The sequence below is a fragment of the Hyperolius riggenbachi genome, chromosome 8 (genome assembly GCF_040937935.1).
Source record: "Hyperolius riggenbachi isolate aHypRig1 chromosome 8, aHypRig1.pri, whole genome shotgun sequence".
Classification (NCBI taxonomy): Eukaryota; Metazoa; Chordata; class Amphibia; order Anura; family Hyperoliidae; genus Hyperolius; species Hyperolius riggenbachi.
The window spans coordinates 209,411,806-209,435,849 of NC_090653.1; the positions used below are offsets into that span (position 1 = coordinate 209,411,806).

The window sequence follows — 24,044 nt, forward strand, 5'->3', positions numbered from 1 at the left end:
ATATGCACAATCGGTGGCAGATATGGTCCCAATATGCACAATCGGTAGCAGATATGGTCCCAATATGCACAATCGGTAGCAGATATGGCCCCAATATGCACAATCGGTAGCAGATATGACCCCAATATGCACAATCGGTAGCAGAAATGACCCCAATATGCACAATCGGTAGCAGAAATGACCCCAATATGCACAATCGGTAGCAGATATGACCCCAATATGCACAATCGGTAGCAGATATGACCCCAATATGCACAATCGGTAGCAGATATGACCCCAATATGCACAATCGGTAGCAGATATGACCCCAATATGCACAATCGGTAGCAGATATGACCCCAATATGCACAATCGGTAGCAGATATGACCCCAATATGCACAATCGGTAGCAGATATGACCCCAATATGCACAATCGGTAGCAGATATGACCCCAATATGCACAATCGGTAGCAGATATGACCCCAATATGCACAATCGGTAGCAGAAATGACCCCAATATGCACAATCGGTAGCAGAAATGACCCCATTATGCACAATCGGTAGCAGAAATGACCCCAATATGCACAATCGGTAGCAGATATGGCCCCAATATGCACAATCCGTAGCAGATATGACCCCAATATGCACAATCCGTAGCAGATATGACCCCAATATGCACAATCTGTAGCAGATATGACCCCAATATGCACAATCCGCATCACCTGAAAAAGAAAAGAAAAACCCATTTACTCACCTACAGCCAGAAGACCTTCTTTCCCGACCTCCTGTCCCGAGTCCCGACCTCATTGTGGCGCGCAGCGCCCGCGCGATCACGATCCTCTTCCTTCCCGACGTCACCACGAGACTTCCTGCCTGCATGCAGAGAGCAGGGCTACGGGAAAATGGCCGCCCGAAGTCTGCAGAACAGGGCTCCGGGCGGCCATCTTACCGTAGCCCTGCCTGCTGCTCCGTGCTGCCGCTGTGTGAACTGACTTGGCGTCTTTTAGACGCCTGAAGTCAGTTCACTCCAGGGGGTGCTTTGGGGGTGCTTGGACAATTCTAGGGGGTGCTCGAGCACCCCCAAGCACCCCCCTGGCGCCGCCCCTGGGAAACAGGCAGCCCACCTGACCTCACAACACGCTTGACGGGGGGAGGAGCCACAGCCTCAGTGTGTGAGACTACCGCGGCCGCCCGCCCGACCCGTGCGTGGACAGAGTAGAGTCTACTCTAGAGAGACTTTAGAGAGCGACTAGCAGCGCCAGCACAGTGAGTGCCCGCAGCCCGGCCCGCTCCTCCTAGTGCCGCCCGCACGCCGCCGTGGTCACAGTCAGCTGCAGCCGCAGAGCCACTGCCTGCCTATATCCTCCTCCCTCCTCCACCCAGACCCAGAGGTGAGTGAATTGCTGTGCTGCCTCCTGCCTGCCATCCAGGCAGTGTGCCAATAAGATTGCATTTGTGGGGAAAATCTGCTGCCATTAAGATTGCATTTGTGGGGAAATCGACTGCCTCCAATAAGATTGCATTTGTGGGGAAATCGACTTCTGCCAATAAGATTGCCTTTGTGGGTAAATCTGCTGCCATTAAGATTGCATTTGTGGGTAAATCTGCTGCCAATTCTCATTGCATTTGTGGAGAAATCTGCTGCCATTAAGATTGCATTTGTGGGGAAATCTGTTGCCATTAAGATTGCATTTGTGGGGAAATCTGTTGCCATTAAGATTGCATTTGTGGGGAAATCTGCCGCCAATTCTCATTGCATTTGTGGAGAAATCTGCTGCCATTAAGATTGCATTTGTGGCCAAATCTGCTGCCAATAAGATTGCATTTGTGGGCAAATCTGCTGCCATTAAGATTGCATTTGTGGGGAAATCTGCTGCCATTAAGATTGCATTTGTGGAGAAATCTGCTGCCATTAAGATTGCATTTGTGGAGAAATCTGCTGCCATTAAGATTGCATTTGTGGAGAAATCTGCTGCCATTAAGATTGCATTTGTGGGGAAATCTGTTGCCATTAAGATTGCATTTGTGGAGAAATCTGCTGCCATTAAGATTGCATTTGTGGGGAAATCTGCTGCCATTAAGATTGCTTTTGTGGAGAAATCTGCTGCCATTAAGATTGCTTTTGTGGAGAAATCTGCTGCCATTAAGATTGCTTTTGTGGAGAAATCTGCTGCCATTAGGATTGCATTTGTGGAGAAATCTGCTGCCATTAAGATTTCATTTGTGGAGAAATCTGCTGCCATTAAGATTTCATTTGTGGGGAAATCTGCTGCCATTAAGATTGCATTTGTGGTGAAATCTGCTGCCATTAAGATTACATTTGTGTGGTTGGGCGCGGTTAATTTAACCACTCCCATAGGCGCCAGAGAAAATCTTGCACCCGGGTGCCAGGCACCCCAGGCTCACCCCTGCCCCCCGCAAATATTTAATGAGGGCCCACTACCTAAGATTTACCCTCCATCCCACATTAACTACCCTAACATGTTCCTCCTTGAGTAATCGTCTAACAAGTGCGGCCAATAGCCAATAATCCGGCCCCTCCAGGTGAATTGTGGTCAGCCTAATAACCCCTTTCCCAGTGAAATGTAGTCAGTCTAATAATCCCACCCAGCAAGTGTAGCTTGTATGATAATTCCCCCAAACCCACCAATATAATAATGCCCCCAAACCCACCAATGAGACTAGTATAGTATAATAAATCTTTTTCTCCTCCCCCAGTCAAGTACCATCAATATAACAATTCTCCCCAATAAGTGTGGCTTGGCTGGCATAATTGTCCCACCCATGAAGTGTGGCCAGAATAATAATGACAACATCCCCCCCCAAGTAAGTGTTGCTAGGAGGATAAAACACCCCCCTCCCAACCTACCCTCCTAAGTGTGGCCAGTTTAATGAACATGGGGAGGCCAGTGCTAATGGTAACACGTCTCTCTCTCTCCCCCATCTGCACTTGCAGAAACGCCCAGCAGAAGACAAACACCATGTGCTCTAGACGAGTGTTCCCCAACCCTGTCCTCAAGGCCCACCAACAGTGCATGTTTTGTGGAAATCTACAGTGGTAGTTAATCAGCTCTGCTGAGACACTTATTATCCCAGCTGTGCATGTTTGTGGTTTTCTGCCTTGGGACTTGAGGACAGGGTTGGGGAACTCTGCTCTAGACTCTTCTTCAAAGCAGCCTACCAGTGGCAAGTGCCTTGGGCCCTATTTGTGGGAAGTTTTTTCCTTGTTGCCTATAGCATTTAGTTATATTTCACTTCAAATTGCAGTGCACAGAGCCACAGATTTCCTGTTCCCAATGAGAGATCGAAAACATGAAAATGATAGACTCCAAACAGATTGTAGACATGTCCTAGCTGCACATGCATTAAGCTGATTTTTTACATAGGTTTGCCTTAAAGGGAAGGTCCAAGCAAAAAAAAAAATGAGTTTCACTTACCTGGGGCTTCTACCAGCCCCATGCAGCCATCCTGTGCCCTCGTAGTCACTCACTGCTGCTCCAGTCCCCCGCTGGGAGCTTTCTGACCTCGGAGGTCAGGGCCGAATTGCGTACATTTTTACACATTCCCGCTAGTGCAGGAACATTAACGCATACATTTTTACGTGTTAGTGGTGCAACGCGTAAATTTTTGTTCCTGCACTAGCTGGAATGCGTAAAAATGTATGCAATGTGGCCCTGACCTCCGAGGTCAGAAAGCTGCCAGCGGGGGACTGGAGCAGCAGTGAGTGACTACAAGGGCACAGGATGGCTACATGAGGCTGGTCGAAGCCCCAGGTAAGTAAAACTCTTTTTTTTTTTGCTTGAACCTTCCCTTTAAACATAAACTGAGCAAAATTATTTAAAATAAACACATGATGTACCTACAAATGAATATTACATACTTACCTAACCATCAGTTCTGCTCAGAAGCTCACCATTTTCTTCTTACAACAGTTCCATCCATTTATGACAAGATTTTGTCAGAACTGAAATATATTAGATGCTGTGTCAGTTACAGTATATATCAGTGGCTGTCAGTTATAAGTGAAAGGAGAACTGATGAGCAAGGTAATCTTCGTGTTTCCCTATAGCTCAAGTGGGCAATATTACAGATTAACAGTGTGCTGACCAGGAAGCAGTTATGAGATAATGCTCATTTTCAAATCGAATGACAGAAAATTCCATTGATCACATTGGACTAACAGGATGTAGAGGAGGAGAAAGAGATTGATAAATAGACTATGTGGGAGGTAAGTATGAGTTGTGTATGTTTATTTTGATTTTAATTTTCAGTTCAGGTTTGCTTTAACCATTTCAGCCCGCGGGGATTTTTCAGAGCAATTTTCACCTCCCATTCATTCACTAATAACTTTATCACTACTTAACACAATTTATTGATCTATATCTTGTTTTTTCTGCCACTAATTAGGCTTTCTTTGGGTGGTACATTTTGCTAAGAATTATTTTTGTATAAATGCATTTCAACAGGATTAATAAGAAAAAAATGGAAAAAAAATCATTATTTCTCAGTTTTCATCCATTATAGCTTTAAAATAATCCACGCTACCATAATTAAAACCTATGTATTTTATTTGCCCATTTGTCTCGGCTATGACACCATTTACATTTTGTCCCTAGCACAATGTATGGCACCAATATTTTATTTGGAAATAAAGGTTCATTTTTTCCGTTTTGCGTCCATCGCTATTTACAAGCTTATAGTTAAAAAAAAATGTTCATAGTATACCCCCTTCACATGCATATTTAAAATGTTCAGACCCTTAGGTAACTGTTTATGTTTTGTTTTTTTTTATTGTAATTTTTTTTTCCATTAAAAATTTAATTTGGGTAATATTTTAGTGTGGTAAATAGGTAATTTTTAATGTTATTATATGTGTAAATTTTAATGTAAAATCTATGTCGATGTAGTTTTACTATTTGGCCACAAGATGGCCACCTTGAGTTTATTTTTTTCTCCTTGTGCTTCCCGATCACCGGAAGCACAAGGAGGATGGGGAAACTTTTTTTTGCAGAAAGACTGAAGTAAGTAAGAGAGCTTCGTTTTTTCTGCTTGGGACACGGAACCATGTTCCCGTTCACTGATCCCAGGGCTACCGGGGGACAGCACAGGGGCGTGCCTGCGATCGCGTGTAGGAGCGCGCCGAAGCACGCCAAAGCGCGGCACCACAGCAGAGCAGCCGCCCGGGCGTGAGGATCACGTCCGGGCGGCTGAAATGGTTCAAATGTACCAGAGCTGACAAAAGGAAAAAGATTTATACATACCTGGGGCTTCCTCCGGCCCCATCCACTCGGATCGCTCCCACGCCGCCGTCCTCCGCTGCCCGCAGCTTTGGTACCAGGTCCCCGCTCTTCCGGCAGTCGGAACCAGTCTACACAGGAGAAGTGCGCCCTCTACGTATCTCTCCAGCGGCTGCTGGAGAGATACGCAAAGAGCGCACTTTTACGTCAGACTGGCTCCAACTGACAGAAGTGCAGGGACGGCGGCGTGTGAGTGATCCGAGCGGATGGGGCTGGAGGAAGTGGAGGAAGCCCCAAGTATGTATAAATCTTTTTCCTTTTGTCAGCTCTGGGTCCCTTTAAACCTCAGGTTTCCCTAATGCTATTTCTATGTATGAAAATACATCTGTATCTGTGCAGACAAAGTTCTCATGTGCTAAGTGTATGTATTCCCCCCCCCCCCTCCCAAATAAGAGTTAAAACATAATGAATGCCATTTTTTTTAAGCATAAACAATGAGATTGTTGATCACAAGCAATAATTGATGTGTCACGATGCACAGCTGCTGGAATTTAATGACTTACAGAGATTTCAGCACAGAGTTCAAGTGCTTCATTTTTGCAAAGTGCAATAGTATGTGCTGACAGATATACATGACTAAAAATAAAATTATGATAATTATAAAGATCACAGCACATTGGTCTGTGGGCTACAGTACATAATCCGTGTCAGGAAGTACTCTATCAAGAAGATCTATTTTATTTGCAGGAAAAAAGTGTAACTCCAGTGATCTGGAGTTATAAAAAGGGTCAACTATAACAGCAAGTAAAGAAAAGTAGAGGTAAAGATAGAAAGAACAAAACAGCCAACAATTACTGATCGGTGGGTCACTATGGAAACACACTAACAGACTGCCTTGCTTGCCGGCCTCTCTGGATCTGAGACCACAACTGTGTTAGTAGTCCACCTGTGCTGAAGCCCTTCTTCAATGTCATTGTCACTATTCCTGACAGAATAACGTACTTTTACTAATGTTAGAGAAAAGATCAAACACAGAACACATTCTTCTTCCTCATTACTAAATTAAATTAAAATCACTATTAGCTTTAATATAGTGGTTCTCAACTTTCAATTTTTTCAATTAAGGTTCTCCCAAGAAGGTCCTGTCTAGTCTCAGGAACCCTGGTGGAATGGGGAGGGGTAAACAATGGGCTGTAACACATATGACACATAGGGCCGTCTCCAATTTACTTTTTTCCTTAAGTTTTCTCCTTGGTAATATTTTGCATCTTATTAATAACATGAGACTCTGTAACTAAAAAAAATAAAAAAAAATGTCCCTGGTGGGTACTTACCTCGGGAGGGGGAAGCCTCGGGATCCTAACGAGGCTTTCCCCATCCTCGTCCATCCCACAGTGGCAGCGCTGGACCCCCCCCCCCAAAAAAAAAAAACCACATCTTGGCTATTTGTTGTGGTGTGAGGCGCAGTAGCACCTGAAATATTTACCTTCCCCGGCTACAGTGCAGGCACAAAAGCGGCTCCCAGATGGGATTAGGCGAAAATAGCCAATCCCAGTCAGGTCCGCTCTACTGCGCAGGCGCAAGTCACCTGCGCAGTAGAGCGGACCTGACTGGGATCTGCTATTTCTGCCTGAACCTGATCAGAGAGCTGCTACTGCGCCTGCGCTGGAGCCTAAAAGTTAAATATTTACATGCCCGCCATTCGGGGACCTCTAGCACTGCCACCGTGGGACAAAGGAGGATGGGGGAAGCCTCGTTAGAATTGAGAGGCTTCCAGTTCCAGAGGTAAGTACCCCACAGGGACTTTTTTTTGCTACAGATTCTCTTTAAGCCACCTGCAAGCAAGAAAATACTGCACAATACTATGTCACCTACTTTTTGGTACATTTTCAGTTGCAGAGTGCTGAAAAGTCATTTTAAACAGAAGATGAAAATTATTTACCAGGAGAAAAAAATGGATCAGAGGGTGCCAAAGTCTCAGTGACAGTCGTAATTGGTCCCAACTTTTCAGTGTTCTTCAAAATGGATCCCTGCTTTTCCCACTGTGTCTCTCAAGCTTTGTATGTCTGCCTGTACTTTGTATGGCCTCAGCTTTGTATGGCCTCAGCTTTTAATCACTGACACATTCTGGGCCTACTATAGACAGCTGACAGATACTGGGGTCATTTGGGCTTCATAGAAGATCTGAAAGCTGTTTTGGCTTTCTAAGGCCAGTGGTGGCTGATTGAGCCAATGGTACCTGCTAAGGTGTATCGTGATGCAATGGTTCCTGTTGGCAGAGAATGTGGGGCCCATTTTTTTCAGAGATTGTGGCTCAATCAGTCCGCTGATTGTAGAGGCCAACAGAGATGCCCATGGTGGGTACTGACCGAGAAACTAAGTGATGGAAATTCAAGGAACTGGAAAACCATAATGTATGTTGAGGATAGCATGACTTTAGTTGCTGTGGGCTGGATATCTGGGACCAGTGCGGCTCCAGGAATTTTTTTTTTGGGGGGGGGGGGGGGCTATGCAGGTGCTGGATAATTTTGAAGGCGGGAAGGTGTCGCCACCCAGCGACGGTGAACACACAACAGCAGAAACGAAGTGAAAACGCAATCGCAAGAGTGGCGATTGCCAATAGTGACACAAGACCGAGTAAGACAGAACACAAGTGTAGCAAGAAAGGCACAGCAAACAACAATGATCAGAACATCAAGGAAAATAACAGACGCTAGCTAAACGCGAACACCGCACTCATTCGCAACAGTGAACGCGTCTAAGCACGATCACCGTGCGTTAGGCACCCAGTGATAAGCGTGCCACCCTAACTAGCCAACGAACACAAACACAAAATAGAGAACGCGAACGCTTGCTAAACGGTTACCTCACCGAGCCTACAGCAAGCGTTCGTATCAGACAAGACAGACAGATGGGGCTACCAGTAGCAACCGCTGCTCTGGCTAGCACCCCTAAGGCAGGATATAGAAGGAACCACCGCTTCTACTGCTAGAGCGGATGCGATCCAGACAGACAAACAGATGGGGCCACCAGTAGCAACCGCTGCTCTGGTTAGCACCCCTAAGGCAGAATACAGAAGAAAGCACTGCCACTACCACTAGGGCGAATGCAATCCAGACAGATGGAGCAGCCAGTAGCAACCGCAGCTCTGGCCTACACTCCCAGACAGAGTACAGAATGATTTCCTGTCGACCGCCGCTGGCGACAAGACAATCACAAGACAGAACGATTCACAATCGCCAACCGCTGGCAACCGTGCAATCGCACAGACAAAACATAATACTGGCAACCGTGCAATCGCACAGACAAAACATAATACAACCTGACTGCACTAGAAGGGATGCCTAGTGCAGTCCCAAGGAATTACTCTAAGATACTCTTAGCAAGCGATAGCAAAGGCTGACACTCGAGGTGTTAGCAGGAACAAACCATCATGACCAGCAAACGATTCTGGGAGAACACGGTATTTATACTGCAAGCCTTCAAAGGAGGCAGGTAGACAATTTGCATGACAAATGTATGCAAATTCCTCAGCAGAGCAACTCTGAAACTTGCAAAGTGAAGACATGTCTCTTTTCCAGAGACCTGCAGCCTTCAGACTTAAGGAATGGTCAAACAGCTGTCTGCACAGGCAGACAGCTGAGCGGATCATTACAGTAGGGTATAAGAGTATGGTCGGATTAGATAGTGAGCTCTTCCAAGAACCTGAATATGCACTCTGTGAAGTGCTTGATAAAGATGTTACTGCTATATAAATATAGTATGGACATTACACTGACAGGATTAGAATGTGAGCCAGCCTAGCCAGTGGGCCTGGCTGGCCCTGGCCCAGGTAGCGCCAGCAGGCAATGATGATGACGCAACAAAAGTGGCCCCAAACCCCCCCCCCCCGCCCGCCTGATGCCCGCGCTGAACTGGGTTTCCCTCACTTACACAATGGGACTGGCTCTCCTCTGACTGACGGTCTCTCTCTCGCTGCTCGGCTCTCGCCTCCGCGCTCCAGGCTACCTCTCTCCTCATACCCACGGCTCCTCCCTCACCACGCCGACACCACGCGGCGTGCGCAGTTTTATGCTGCCTGGCCGAGTGAAGTCACGTCAGCGTGCGCTGCGCACGGAACGTCTGACGTCAATTGCTGCGGCGCACACAGCAAGGGGGAGCCTGTCTGAGCAGAGCACAGCAGCGTGACTGGCGTGCTAGATGGGGCTGGTCCTGGGGCTGAGCTAGTGAAATGGGCTAGTGCCTGGGAAAAATTAAAGCAACAGAGCGGCGCTGTACGAAAAAAAAATAATTCCTTTTTTAAATTTCAAATCAGCACCTGTTTTTAGGGGGTGCTAATAGGGTGCTTGGAGGATTTTACGGGGAGCTTCAGCACCCAAAGCACCCACCTGGTGCCGCCCCTGTCTGGGACTACTTACTGGATCAGATTTCCACATCAAATGGCAGGTATAGAACAGTGGTGATAAAAGATGATCTAAACCAGTCTGTTTGCCTTACTATCTTCCCAGCTCTCAGTATCATGTGCTATTTTGATGCTAGATTAGAAGGACAATAGAACAGTGCAAAGATTGAATGTGCCAATATGGATGAAATGGAGCAGAAAGTCCAGGGGAGGAAAAGTGTAGCAGTAGTTGGGACTGACCTTAACAGACTGAACTGTATTGGGCTCAGAGCCATTTTCAACCAAAGGCATTCCAAGCCATTCACTGGAGTGCCATTGGTCCTGGAGGACCCCCTTTTGTGCCGCCTGCTGTCCCCGTGTACCAACTTCAGTCTCCCTTTGCCCCCTCTGCCCCCTATACATCCCTCTGTTCAGCCCTGTGTGTGTCCCTCTGTCCTCCTGTGCCTCCTTATGTCCCCCTGCGCTTCCTTCTAACCCCCCTTTGTGCCTCCCTCTGTCTTCCTTTGTGCCTCCTTTTGTCCCTCATTGTGCTGTCTTCTGCCCCTCTGTGCGGCCTTTGCCCCCTGCGTCTTTATTTGTGCCCCCTTCTTTCTCTCTGTGCCACCTCTGCCAACTGTGTCTCCCTTTGTGCCTTCTTATGTCCTCCTTTGTGCCTCCATTTACTTTGTGACACCTGTGCCTCCCTTTGTGCCTCCATCTACCCCCATTTAGTCTCCTTCTGTCCCTCTGTGCCACCTCTGCCTTCTTATGCCCCCTATGTCCCCTTTTTGACACAGGACTTCTTGCCTGGGGAGAAAAAAAAGTATGCAAAAGGCCCTGATTGGACTGGTAGAGTATATAACACTATTGAGGAAATAAATGTGGGTGGATAAAGCTATAAGCTGCTGCCAAGTGGATTTCTTGGACTAGACAAATTTGCTGCTGAAAATGGTAGTTTGTTTTGGACTATTTACGCTAATAAAACAAAAAACATTTTCATTACTGGAATGGGCATCAAGCTTTTTGAAATATAGCAGAAAGTGGTAGAACTAAAGGTCTGTGGGAGACTGGCAAGGGCAAGGCAAAACTAGGCAAGAAAGCAATGCTTGCTGTGGAAAAAAATGGTGGTTATATGCCAAATCTTGTGGGCCACACATGACATTGGTCAACTCATCATTATCTGACTATTTGATGAGAAGGCCCATGGTGACTACTGACACAGATATGAGGCCCAAGCTACTTGCTGACAGAAATGGGGTTCCCCTGATGTGTATTTACAAAGATGGAATGGTTATTGACAGAGATGGGGATCCTAGGCGGGTGCTAACAGTTAAGAGGGGATTATGGTGGATATTCCATATTAAGAATCACTGCTCTAATACAGTACTCTCTTTGCTTTGCTACTCCAGTGTGTATCTTTGCTAAGTTTCGTTGTTTGTAGAAATAATTTGGCTTTTGCAGGATTGAATTCCAAACTATGGGAGTGTCACAAATGAACCTGTTATGGGAATGGTTTTCTGTTTTGCAAAACCATGAAAAAAACACAGTTTATTTTACAACTTCTTGGCAGGAAATTTCTTAGTTGTTGAAACAGAGGGATTTATTTACTGAGGTTGGAGAATATCGGAGAAAATTTCAGAACATTCTTGTTCCAGTTAACCTGAACTGGATTTTTTTTTATTTTCTGCTGTTAGTTTTCAGCCCATGGATTTGTAATATCAGGCTGTAGTAAGGGGGGCTGAATTAATCAATGCACAAAAAACTCGGAGTAAAGTTGACTTTACTCTATGCACATGGATCAAGGGCATCCTCTCAACAGGATGCAACTTGTGAGGCTTGGCAGCTGTTCCTCCCAGAGAAGAACCTCCAACACAGGCGCCCCACAAAGATGTGTACTTTCCCCGATCCTGTTATCCCTGTATACAAACAGTTGTACTTTTTCTACCCACTCTGTCACGGTCCTCAAATTCACAGATTGCACCACCATCCCTGGTCATTGGCAAAAACAGAGACATACCACAGCGAGATCTAGCATATCTGCAGATGGTGCAAGAACAATACATGTGTCCTAAATGCAACAAAAACTGTTCAACTGATCTTGGACTTCAGAAAGTACCCAGTCACACTCAACCCAGTCTCCATCAAAGGCACTGAGGTCTCCAGGGTACTAAGCATTCAGTTGCTGGGCACCACCATCACAAACAATTTGAGATGGGGGAAGAACACCACCAAGAACCAGAAGGCTCAGCAAAGGTTGTTCTTTCTGAGACAACTATGGAAGTTTGGAATGCCGAGGGAGCTGCTGATCAGCTTCTACACTACCATCGGATTTATCCTCTGCTAGTCCATCATTGTATGGTACGCAAGTGATGGGTACAAACTTGAAAGAGTAATCAACACTGTAGAGAGGCTCATTGGCTTACACCTACCAAGGTTAAACTTCGTACACACATCTAGACTGAGGTCCAGGGCCATCAGGTTAATGCATGACCTCTTCCACCCCGGTAGTCGTTTCTTCAGGCTTCCACAGGAACACCATCTTCCCCAAGCACTCCTCATCTTAAACACTAGCCCCTCCCCAGAAAATCCTTCTAGCCTCCGCTACCTGACTCATGGTATCCTTTCAATAGTGAAAGCACCTATGCCTTAATGAGCCTTGATGTATTTAAACCTATGCCTTAAAATATGTACGTCTGTCTACTATGTATGCTACTCATTGTCTGTAAGTCGCACTATGACATTTGCCGTGTGTTACACAAATAATTCTGGGTGCGATAACTGTCACACATGGTCAGTAAAGCTGATTCTGATTCATGCTTTTGCAGTTGTGCATGCACTCACAGCATAAACTTATCTTTTGTACATCCAAGACAACCAAGGTTTGTGAAAAAGCTTTTTACAGGTGTTTTACATGAGGGCTGTCACACATCTGCTAAGTGACTAACCTCTTCTGTGTTCTGATATGACCCAGGCACAGTTTACAAGCTTTGCCAGCTAATTGCAGAAAATGTGTGAAAAAAATTAGTATAGGTTTGCCACATTACTTATGTTCTTCACTGTTATCCAACTTTAGTTAATCGAGTAGGCATGTTAGTGCTGGGTAAGCGATCCAGATGAATTGGTAGAGGGGAAATACCCAGCAGTTCTCTCCCAAATGCATGTACACTCACTGTACTAGTACTGGGTACACCTCCCTCCCTTCCCCTCATCTCAGTTTCTTTGTGGTTTGGATTACACAGGATTCTGGAAACATTCCATTGACATTTTGCCATGTTGAATTGATTGTATCACACAATTTTTGCAGTTTGTCAACTGCGGATGCACATGGCTTCATACTAAATATCTACTGTTCTAGAACATTTCAAACCATCATCAGCCTGAACTGTTAGCACAAGGCAGATCGGTTCATGCTGCTTATGCCAAATTATGACCACACTATATCTTTCTCAACGCAAAGCAAGGTTCATAAGAACAGTCTAGATTTTTTCAGTCTTTCAGCTGTTTACTCCTAGTGAACTTGTGCCCACTATAGCATCAGATTTTCTGTTGTTGGCTGATGGGATTGTACAGGGCTGGGCATAGGCCTGTGCTTCATATGCTGCTGTACTACAGTCCACCTACACATTTGCACTCTCAGTGGCCCAATAAAGCTTCTGTATTGCCCGAGTTCCCCACAGCTTGCTCCAGTCTCCCAGCTGTGCAGTCCACACTGCCCATCTACATAATTTTTGGGTGCCTCAGTCACTCAATATTCGGTTTTGGACTAGTTCATCTCCTCATGAGGGATCCTCTGTTTTTTGTTGTTGTTGTTTTTTTTTTTTTTTAGCCGAAATGTTTCAGACACACAGGTCCTTAATCATGGTCCTAAATCAAGTCCTTATCAGGTCCTAAATCAAAAATAAGCTCTAGTTACTGTTCATAATACTTTCAATGTAAATAGTGTCCATGAAGCTATGGTGTACGTGTGAAAAAGTAAAATTAAATGGCAATAGACTGCTGCAGTACAGATAGATCCTTTAACAATGTAAGCAGACACCCCAAAAAGATTCACTCTCAAAAGACCCACAAGACCCAAAATAATAAGGATGGATGGCATGTGCCAATTGTTGTACTAGAAAAAACATTCTGATGAAATTCAGGGTTTGGAGAGTTATGATGATGTTACAGAATGGGGTCTCATGACTATATTTGAATACAGAGGCTTTTTTAGGCATAGCCAGTACAAGCCCTTGCCTGGAGCGCCATTGGCCCTGGGGACGCCATGTTGCTGGATTAAGCCCCACTCTGGAATGAAGCCTCAGCCTAAGCCCCCCCTCCCCCCACGGGTGTTCTATTACTTGCTTCTGCTGTATCTGCTTAGTGTCAGTTGCAGGTAGATGCCACTGTGTCCCTCTGTACCTTTTGCATCCTTCTTCCCTCCTTTGTGCCTCCTTCTGTACCCTTTGTTCCTCCTGTCTCCTTGTGCCTCCTTCAGTGCCATGTCTGACCCCCTGTTTGTCCTTCTGTCCCCCTTTGTGCCTCCTTCAGTCCCCCTGTGCCACCTCTGCCTTCTTCTGTGCCCCTTTGTGCCTCCTTATGTCCCTCTGTGCCTCCTTCTGTCCCCTTGTGCCTTTTTTGTCCACTTGTGCTACCTTTGCCCCCTTTCCTGCTTCAGTCCCACTCTGCCTCCCTTTGTCCTCCTGTGCCTCGTTACATCTCCATGTGCCTCTTCAGTCCCCATGCGCCACTGAAACCCTCTAAAAGAGAGTATTGTAATGTTGGTTGGAGTGTAATGCACATGTGTAATGTGAAATTAGTATGTTAAGTGATCTGTGCCTTTAAAAGAGGGTAATGTGATGTGGAGATGCATTTACATGTGTGAGGTAAACTTAGCATCTAAGACTAAAATTCGGCTTAGAAATTAGCATGGTGGAATCAAAACGGCGCATAGATAGGCCCAAGCGCCCATATGGTCATATAGACTGGTTGCTAAGGCGACCATGCACACAGAGCAGAGGCAGAGGGGGCGTGGCAGAGCCTGAAGGAACTGGTTTAAACCAGTTCTCCTCACAGATCCAGTCAGTCAGGAGGTGGCGTTGAGGAAGGAAGGAGGCTGGTGAGAGCGACCGCAGAGGTCTCCACATTAGGCAATGCGGGGACCCGGCGGCAATATAAAGACTACCAGCACAGAGAGGAGGGCAGCGGCAGAGGACAGAGCCAGGCAGTGCCCGGAGGCTAAGTTTAGGTGACAGCAGGCAAGATCCTAGCTAGCGAGGAAAGAGAGAGATGCTGTTAGGCCAGATGAGTATAGGCCTTGCGCCAGCATAAGCCACAAGTGTGTTCAGAAAGGGCCAGCGTTCAGTGGAGGTTTTCTGAAGATAGAGACAGTTAACCCAAGTTACTGAAAGGCATATTCTGATGAAAGTGGTGTGACTAAAATCTGCCTGTCTGATAAAGCCTTAAAGAGAAACTCCGACCAAAAATGTAACTTTTACATGAGAAATCTATTCCATTTCACAAACAGACCATCAGGGGGCGCTGTATGACTGATATTGTGGTGAAACCCCTCCCACAAGAAACCCCTCCCACAAGAAGTTTGAACTTTTTTGGGCAGTTTCCTGTCTGTGAACCTTGTTGCATTGTGGAAAATAGCTGTTACAGCTGTTTCCAACTGCCAAAACCCATGCAGCAGCTACATCACCTGCCAAAACTAAAATGTTCACTGGAGTTCCTCTTTAAAGAGACAGTGACATTGTGATGATAATCAGTTTATTAATGCAAGATAGTGCTGCCCTGCCAGATAACAGAGACTGTAACTAAGTACATTAAGTGTGAGTGCCTTCTTTTCATCAGGAAAGTGATCAGCCTCTTATAGCCCCCTCAGAACTAAAGGCTGCCATACACTGGTCGATTGCCACCAGATCGACCAGCAGATAGATCCCTCTGTGATCGAATCTGATCAAAGAGGGATCTATTGGCTGCCTACACTGCAAACAGATTTTGAATTGATTTCACTATGAAACTGATTCACAATCTGTGCCGCTGCCACCGCCCCCCTGCATGCATTACCTGATCCGGCGGCGCGAGTCCCTTGGTCTCCACTGTCTTATCTCCGTCCTGGGCTCCAGGGCTTCACTTTACTTCCTGTCGGGGGAAGTTTAAACAGTAGAGGGCACTCTACTGTTTAAACTTCCCCCGACAGGCAGTAAGTGAAGCCAGCCGGAGCCCAGCGCAGAGAAGGGACAGCGGGGACACGCGCCGGCGGAACAGGTGATGTATTGCCACTAGCGTCGGTCGTCGGACATGCGAACACCACTATCGACGCACTCCCGACCCGCCGGCGATTGAGCAAAATCTTCCGCACAGACAGATCGTCGGAAATCCATCGTTCGGTCAGCGCTTGCGCAACGAATTCACAGCAGATTTGATCACAGTGATCGAATCTGCTGTATATCGGCGGGTAATCGTGTAAGTGTATGGGCCCCTTAACACAGTCAGCCGATCGCAGTGATCCTGAATCAGAGACACTTTTCCTGTCAGTCTGCTCAGTTCAATAGACATCAGTTCATCAGGTGATTTGTTCTGCAGTGTTTGCTAAAAGCCTGATTTAAGAAGTGAACCAAAGTGTTATTTTGTGTTGCTGGAGTGCACGGCCTGATAGAGAGAAAGAGAGCAAAAGCCGTGGAGATAAAGAGAACCTGTCAGTGAGAAAAAATTAAGTCTGTTAACCTGTCAGCATTTAGGAAGATGATTGGAGGACGAGTTTCACTGCATCTTGTGTTACTAAGTGAACTACAGTGAAAAGCAGAGTGACATCTGTCAGAGATAAAGAGTCAACAGACTGGAGATACAAGTTTTGCAATATATAAAATTAGAGCTTATTCAGCATAAAGTTCAAATAGCATAAGAAAAGAGTTCTATTGAATGAGTGAGATATCCATGGTATAGCTGGGTGCATTGGTCAATTTGTTTTGTTTTATTTATTTTTATTGCTCTAACCCTTTTTGATTCTTTCTTTATTTTGTTTATTATTTTGGGATTCCCTATCCAAACAAGTGGTGCCTAAGATATACAGTAGTTTGAGTATTGCAGTATATAGAGTAAAAGTCTGAGAGATCTTCTGAGTAAAGTGAACATTCATTTGGATGCCAGATCGCCAACCAACAAACTGTGGACTCTGCTTCAGTACCATAGTAAAGAGAGTCATGAGTCCCCTAAGGTTTTGCTGAGCAATATAGTTTGGACTTGGCTACTTAGGGACTGAGACTGTATAGGAACTGAATTGCTCAGTAGACCTGTCCCTACCCTAACCCCTATACCTCAGTGAATGGTACTGTGATAAAAGGTGTTGTACTGTAAAGTGGTTGATGATTGTACAAGAAAATCTGTTGTAGCTCAATTTTATTTAAAAGTTTCTGTGTAACTCAACCTTTTTATTCCGCAGCTTTTATCGGTGCACCGGCTGTGAAGAGGAGAAGATTGTATTTTTTGACCTGTGATGTGCAAGGAAAGTGTATTTTTGTGTTGAGAGTTATACTGGTTGTGAGAAATTACCAGTTGACCACTGTTAGGTCACAAATAAATCCTTGATATTCGCACCTCAGTGTCTGGTGGATTCCTCTCAGCCGGGGCCGAGTGCTAAGAATAAATCGGTTTACACCTCCTCTGTCGCCTGCACCTCCCTCTGTCCCTTGTGCCTCCCTCTGTCCCCCGTGCCTGTCTGTCCCCCTGTGCCTCCTTCTGTCTTCCTGTGCCTCCTCCCATCCCCCTCTGCCTTCTGCCCCCTTTTGTGCCTCCTTCTGTCTCCCTATGTGCATCCTTCTTTCCTCCTGTGCCTCCTTTTGTCTCCCATTGTGCCTCCTTCTGCCCCCTTCTGTGCCTCCTTCTGCCTCCATTTGTGCCTCCTTCAGTCCCCCTGTGCCTCCTTCTCTCCTCCTTTGGCCCTCATGCCTCCTTCTGTCCCCTGTACCTCCCTCTGCCCCTCTGTTTACCTCCTTCTGTCCTCCTTTGTGCCTCATTCTGTCCCCCATTGTGCCTCCTTCTGTCCCCTTGTGCCTCTTTATGTCCTCCTTTGGAACTTCTTCTGATTTTTGTGCCTCCTTCTGTTCCCCTGTGCCTCCCTATGTCCCCCTGTGCTTCCTTCAGTCCCCCGTGCCTTCTTCTGTCCTCCTGTTTCTACTTTTGCCCCCTTTGTGCCTCCTACTGTCCCCCGTGTGCCTCATTTTGTCCCCCTGCACCTTCTTCTGTCCCTCTTTGTGATTCCTTCTGGCCCTCCGGCCTCCTCCTTTACCCCTGTATTCCTCCCTCTGTTCCCATATCTCTTTCTATCCCCTCCTGCCTCCTTCTTTCCCTTTGTGCTTCCTCTGTCGCCCTGTGCATCCCTCCATCCCACTGTGCCTAGGCTCCTTCTGTTTTTCTTTGTGCCTTTCTCTGTCCCCTTGTGCCACTATATGTCCCTGTCCCCCTCCTGCAATCCCCCAGCCCAGTGAGTAAATGCAGAGCATAGTGCAGCAGAAGCTGTGCTCTCACCTCCCTGCCGTAGTCCTGTGCTGTGCCTGTGTGACCATCCTGTCTACTGCTTCCTCTAGTGCTGGCACCTCACTCTTTTTTTATGTCCCATGTGATCATGCAACATGTGGTAGGAGATGCTGGGCACTAGGCTGAGCAGACAGGCAGAAGCACAGCACTGGACACCAGCGAAAAGGTTTGAGCAAAGCTTCTGCTGCACTGTACTCTGCATTTACACACTAAGCTGGGCTAGTACAGGCAGGGGGTGGGCAAAGAAATGTGACAGGATCAGCGAGGTGTTTGTATCTCGGAGCTATTACGCATCCACCTTATACACTACATGGTTCATATTCTTTAGTGTGTGTGTGTGTGCATGTTTTTGTTTTGTTTTGGTTTTTTTTGGTGTGTGTGTGTTGGGGGGGGGGGGGGGGGAGGGGGGGGAGGGGCTGCTGTGACACAGGACTTCTTGGCTGGAGTGACAAAACGGCTAGAAATACTCCTGTTTGAATACATGTTTTTGTAAAAAATAATAGAGATACTCAGTATCCCCCAAGAAATGGATAAGCTAGTCCAAAACATGTGAGGTCTGTCAGATTTGCACTGCATACTGTAAGCAACAGTAACAAAGGGCAACAGTAATTCTTAGTGTATGTTACTCTGGGAGAAATGTACTTCTTATAAATATATGTACAAGTTTGAGCTTATTTAATCAGCAATAACTTTGTTGCTACTAATGACACCTTAGTGATACATACATCTTTTTTTTTCAGAGGAAATCAAACTTTATTTTTTTTCCAGGATGTATTTAATTCCCTATGCATTTTAAAGGAAACAATTAAAAAATATACACATTTCTCACCTATTATTATTTCAAAATAAAGTGCTACTGTAGATAATAAACCCTAATTAATTCTGTCTATTTATAGTATTTATTATAAACCTTATATTTTGCTGCTGCTATGATGCATGCTGGTGAAATTCAATTTCGTAACAAAGGTATATTTGTCTGCATTATGTAGTTTTTTGTTTTCTAGTACACAATGATAATAAAAAAAACATGTCTAAACATAAATAGGGGGAATGAAAGGTTTGTAGGAAGAGTATTTAGTTTCTTTATATACAGGCGGTGTGATTTCAAAAGTGGGTAAATGGTCATACTTGCCCTTTTTGCCATAGCTTGCCCCCGTAATCTAGTGATTCCGCTCTTTATTTATATCTTTTCCTGTGTCTATTGGAGCTTTCCCTGTAGTCTAGCAGGCCCCCTTCCCTTCATGTATTTTTTTCTGTGTAGTCTAGTGGTCCCCCTTTATTCTCACTGCTGGTCACGGCGTAAGTTCTGGAGCTGTTCTCCTAAAGCCTGTGCATCCTCCCCTTTTCATATGGTAGGGGCTTATGTATTTGTTGTGGTTTTAAGGGTTACCGACTACCCAGAAAACTCATGGTAAACCAGAACTCCCAGGAGTGTGTAAGGAGCTACAAAGGACCAAAACCCTCTTACTAAAATGCTATGTAAAAAAAGTGTTGCCTTCCTTAAAACAGAGGGTATTTGTGAAAATTCAGGTTGGAGTGAGCATATGATGTCTCCCATGTTGGCACATATGTTTTTTTGTTTTGTATTAACAGCATTTGCATGTCCATATAATCCCATGTACAGGCCCGTATATAATGCTGAAGAGTACACACGATTAAGTACATTATTATTTTGGAATACGGTAATGTATGCCGATCGGAGCAAAGTCCTGGGGGAGTTTTTTGCAAGGGATCATGCGTGTGCATCCCCGCTTGGATGACGGAGCTCCGCTCCGCCTTCAGTCTCCCAGCGGCAATCGCTGCTTAGAGACTATTAGACGGCGAAACTGCCGTCCTTTTTGCCTGTACAGCGCTGCGATCTAAGGCAGCGCTGTACTGTGGACAGCCGTGTGACACGGCCGTCCCCTCCATTGGGTGGGGGGTGATCCGCCTTCAGCCTATGACAGCCGATCACAGTGATTGGCTGGCGGGCGAGGGAGGGCGCTAGAAAAAAACAAAAAAACCCCACACATTTATTACAAAAATAATACAACAAATATTTACAATAAAATAAACAAACATCCTGGGAGCTATCTTTGCCCACCAACAGAGAGCTCTGTTGGTGGGCATAAAAGAGGGGGGGGAGCATCACCTGAGTTCTACGGCCCTGCAGCGAGGCCTTCAAGCTGCATTGGCCTATTTAGGTAAAAATTACCTGGTCTTTAGGGGGGTTTAACACTGCGGTCCTCAAGTGGTTAAATATATCACACAAAAAAAACAAAACAAAACAAAAAAATCTCAAAAGTAGAAGAAAACATGAAAAGTGATGATTAGCAGTACTTCTTGCACTCCTCTCCCATCCTTAGCAGTAATTAAATGCCGTTGTAAAGAGTCAGTTCAAATCCTGGAAGTTTGCTCAAAAGTAACTTAATATTTAACGTATCATTTCCCTTATGAAGTCCCAACTTTGAAATATATGCTGACCATGCGAGAAACCTCTTCTTGAGAGCGAAACCATTTTTCCTTATGTATATGGTACAGATGCTTTTCTTTCATTTCTTTCTAAGGCGAACAAAAGCTCCTCTTCCTGAACATCTCCTCCCAGTGGGATCCAAGCTGTGAAACACAGAAGCAGATTGTAGTGGATGCGTCTATTCCCCATATGGCAGTAGAGGAGAAAAAAGGGGGTGCACAGTTCCCAGATAGTTTGTAGTGTAAGTAAAAATATTGATGGGGGGAACACGCATATATTTACATAGAGTTCATTCTCTCAACAGGGGCAGAAAATTGCTGCATTTTATACCCATGACACACTAAAAATCTGCCAGCTGGTATAAATCTAGTCTAGCTATATGAAATGAGCAACTTCAACTTCATTTTAGATAGGATTAGTGAAAAAATACTGTACCGTATTTAAAGCTAGTTCAAAGACACAGGAAGGGCTTCAAAGCTGCCTGGTAAATTCTTAAATCTGTGAACTGTAAAATGTCTTACTCAGGAATGTACTTCTTCCAATAACAGCCTCCCAGGTCTTTAAGAACTTTGTTAGTTAGCATAGTTTAGGAACATAACAGGTTTGCTGTAGAAGTAATATCAGTCTTAAGGGTCCCATACACTTACACGATTTCCCGCTGATATACAGCAGATTCGATCGCTGTGCTCGAATCTGCTGTGAAATCGTTGCGCAAACGCTTACGGAACGATTGATTTCCGTCCGAAATCGATTTTTCCCGTCGATCTGTCCGCGCGGAAGATTTTGCTCGATCGCCGGCGGGTCGGGAGTGCGTCGATAGCGGCATTCGAATGTACGACGCTAGCGGCAATACATTACCTGGCCGCCGGCGCGTGTCCCCGCTGTCATCACGGTCCCTTCTCTGCACTGGGCTCCGGCTGGCTTCACTTACGCCCTCTACTGTTTAAACTTCCCCCGACAGGAAGTAAAGTGAAGCTGGAGCCCAGAGCGGATCTCGTGCCGGATCAGGTAATGTATGCAGGGAGGGGCGGTGGCAGCTCCACAGATTGTGAATCAGTTTCATAGTGAAATCGATTCAATGCAGTGTAGGCAGCCAATAGATCCCTCTTTGATCAGATTCGATCTCAGAGGGATCTATCTGCTGGTCGATTTGGTGGCAATCAACCAGTGTATGGCAGCCTTTAGGGATAGGGGCCACTAGAGCATTTCCTGCCAGGGGCATAACAATAGCCCCTGCCAGCCATGAAACTGCTGGGGGGTCCACTTCTCCTCCCTCTCCTGTGTGTTACTTTGTCATATCAGACAGTCAGTGTGCAGTAAAAAATAAATTATTTGTTGTCCTGCACATTTTTGTTCTCTCTACTGATTGTTAATTAGCGTACATAATTTCAACACACCTAATTGTGCCATTGTTGTGTTACTTTCAATCATGTCACACAGTCAGTGTGTGGTTAAAAAAAAAGAAAGTGTCCTGCACATTTTTGTTCTCACTTACTGATTTGTAAGTCTGCCTCTGCGTAAAGTACATAATTTTTGTTGAATATTTTGCCCTTAATCCACCTCCGCAATGCCACTGCCCTGGTTTTGGTACACTTTATACGCATTTCTTAAAGAAGGAAGAGGCCCAACCAAAACTTTGCTATCAGGTCCCATGATTCCAGTTACGCCCATGAGGGCCAGTTTCCACTAGTGTAGTGCGATTCTGTTGCCGAAAACGCGAAAACGAATTTGCATCTGTTTGTAAGTATGCGAATTTAACCATGTCAGTGACTGTGTGCTTTTTATATTGATTTTAAGATAAAACATACGTGAATTTGCATGAAAAATTTGCATAACGAAAACGCATGCGTTTCCCTATTAATTACATTAGAGGCGAATCGCACACTAACCTTGCGGTGTGTGAATTCTGATGGCTCTGCTGTGCAGATTTTTTCTGCACAGTCTACCGCACAGAATTTCTAAAGAGTGAAAACAGGCCAATTGATTTATATTGGTTATGCCAATCTGCATGCAGAAAACGCACAGAAAAATGCATCCTGTGTATATTTAGAGAGTTCAGCCTGTTTAATCCCCCCTCATTTGTGTCTAATCACAAGTTGTAATTTGATCTCTCCCCTGTATCACATGACTACCATGGCAGAAAGATTTGAAAGCACAGAATGTTAACAATATGTCTGCTTCCATTAATCAGGAAGTAGAAACCGTGCAGATTTATTTTAGGATGTTTATCAGCTGTAACAAAGAAATGTATTTTGTTTAAGGGTCCGTTCAGACTGCACGCGTTTTCAGCCGCGTTTTGGAAACGCGTGCAGAAGGCAGACACGCACGACATCAGACAGTGCATAGAGTGCACTGTCTGATGTTCACACTGCATGTGTTCCGGACCTGTGCGGTCCGGGAACGCATGCTGCACGCAGATTTTACAAAAACGCGCGGCTGTCCCATTCACTTTTCAGTGATGGGATCAGCCACGCAACGCACACAAACGCGGATGGCGTGCGTTCGTACGTGTTGCGTTCCGCATGCGTGGCCATCCGCGTTTTGCAGTCTGAACGTGCCCTAAAGGTTATTATGCTGTTACTTTTAGAGCAGAGAGGACATTCTGAGTTCATGTCTGCTTTAATGACTTCAGTAGACACATGAGACTACCATTTTAGCCATAGAAAATCTACAGTGTGTAAGTAGCTTCATTCCATACACATATAGAAAAAGTAATTTCTGAGCAAAGAAATAGAACATTGAGGCTTCGTTCACAGTGCTCAGTTACATTGCGTCATAATAGAGTTTTTTTTTACGGAGAATATCACACAGCGATGTAACTGCAGATCATAGTGGTGCAATGCGGTCAACGGGGTACATAAAAATAACGCAGATCCTGCTCTGTGTTTATGCAAATATATGTGTTGACGCACTTAATGTTAGTTTATGGTAACGCTGGCATGTTTGAATATTTGCATCGTGTTGCACTACTTTACAGATATTGCACATGCGCAAATCTAATTTTCTTACAAGACGGAGCTTTATAGTCCTAAATGTGGAACACAAACTGGGCACATCTATGATGCAATTTTGATTGTTATGCCTCCGTTACATCACATACCACCGCAACCACATTACTTGCTACTTTGCACTGCATTTTATCTGCGTTGTGTGTGGCAACGCAACGCGCGTTTGCACTCTGGAACCAAGCCGGAGGCTGGATTTACAGTGGTCAGTTGCATAATGAACACGTTAAAATGAGTGTGAACTGCAAATGAGACTGGACATAGAGTTAGAGTTAGAATAGCATGATCCATTACAATGTACTACTGTGAACAGCCCCATAGAATTGGAAGGGCAGTGAGTTGACATGCAGAATTATTCTGCAACATAACTGAGCACTGAGAACAGGGCCTGAATGAAGTCACACATGGGACTGTCATAAGACAGCTCCATGAATAAAGTTTTCACAGGTTTGGTTTACTTCACAGGATTTGG

General features: G+C 45.3%; 1 long non-coding RNA gene across 1 annotated transcript in view; it reads left to right on the forward strand.

Annotated features, from left to right (window-relative positions):
* Positions 1–17,092, forward strand: part of LOC137528444 (uncharacterized) — a 141,025-nt gene extending 123,933 nt beyond the window's left edge. The window contains exon 3 of the long non-coding RNA XR_011023396.1: positions 17,022–17,092. This is a non-coding gene — a long non-coding RNA (uncharacterized lncRNA). The remainder of the gene's footprint in view (positions 1–17,021) is intronic.
* Positions 17,093–24,044: the final 6,952 nt, after the last annotated feature.